We start from the raw sequence: 1,621 nt of genomic DNA on the forward strand, positions 1-1,621 counted from the left end.
GCTGCATGGCACCTGGGTGAGGTGTCTAGAACGGTGACTCTGGGATACCGGGCGACCTCTCAGAGTACTTAGCCTTATCCTTGCATGCGGGGCTCTACAAGGATGGACGAACCCCTTTCTCTAGCTTTTCGTGGGAACAACAATGACAACACCAAACATAGTTGTAATAAGTGCGGTTCAAAAAAACAGAACGCGCAGGGCTCCCGACAATGGGTCGGCCAACAATGCCGACCAATCTAGAGCTGGGGTAGCCAATGAAAATGGATTCAATGCCATGGATCGGCGGGATCTCGCGACCTTTGGGTGGATGGAGCGACTGAATCACGACTTGCTAGAGTGCTCCGATGCGAGTGTGGCCCTTGAACGGGGTTACGTGGCACGGCTGCATGCTCTGTGGTGCGAGAAACACCCGTAGCTATCGCACTTTTCGCAGCAACGTCTGCGAAACCATGCTGAACTACTCCGAAAAAAGGGCTATGTAGGCGGAACGCCTACTCTACCACAGCTAGAACAAGCCGGCAACAGAGAAAGAGAGGCGACACTAAGACCAACCGCGGGCAGGCATCCAATAGAGGAAGAGCGATGCTTTGTGACCCGGAGAAACATCAACACCAAGGTTTCTCTCAAGCCTAAAGATCTTGGCTGAAATGGATAACGCGCTTCGTGGACATTTTTCCGGAGAATCTGACCTCTGGGCTATCAATTATTGTGTGTATAATGCAGCGAGAGCCTTGGCTGATGCGAACCGTAAAACAAAACCAATGGTTGATCATAAGACCAAAAGACGAATGCATCAACTTACCATAAAGATAGGCTGGGCAAGACAGTACGCGTTCCGCATTCAGTGTGTGATTGACTACATCACATCTGGCAGGAATTTTACCGCCAAGGTTCGAAGGTTCGCGCGCGAACTCCGAACCCGTTATCACACACTTAACAAGTCAAAGCTGCTGACCATCAGGCAGCATATTGTTGAGAGAATACGGATACTATCTGACGCTAAGAGAAGTCTAGAGCGGAGGGAGAGGTGGGTCAGAGAAAATCAACAGTTTTTCTCTGACCCATCTCGACTCTTCCAGGACCCTCCGGTTACTGTCGTACACCCACTCAAACCAGAGGATGTCGAAGTATTTTGGAGAGAAGTCTACGAAGTGCAGCATAGACTGGACGAAGACTCAGAAAATATAAATAGCTTCAAGGAGTTATGTGTTGCCCTCATAACACCTTATAAAGAATGCCCACCCATCACTACCGAGGAGGTGAAAAAAGTAATAAGAGGGATGAAGAACTATTCCGCACCGGCACCAGATTGTATCAAAACCTTCTGGTGGAAGAAGTTTTCTTCAACCCATCAGCATTTGGCCCGTATTTCCACCTCATATTTGAAGTCGGAAGAGCCGATTCCGGAGTGGTTGGTAGAAGGGCGCACAATACTCCTGCCGAAAATAGGCAACTTAGCTGACCCGAAGAATTACAGGCCAATAACTTATCTGAACACACTTTATAAGATATTCACAACTATCCTAAATGATAGGATTCTTCGGGCAATTGAACCTGTGTGGAAAGAAATGTATGAACAACGAGGCTCAAAGAAAGCCGTAGCCGGATGTCGGGAGAACCT

Source organism: Belonocnema kinseyi, chromosome 2 (genome assembly GCF_010883055.1).
Source record: "Belonocnema kinseyi isolate 2016_QV_RU_SX_M_011 chromosome 2, B_treatae_v1, whole genome shotgun sequence".
Taxonomy (NCBI): domain Eukaryota; kingdom Metazoa; phylum Arthropoda; class Insecta; order Hymenoptera; family Cynipidae; genus Belonocnema; species Belonocnema kinseyi.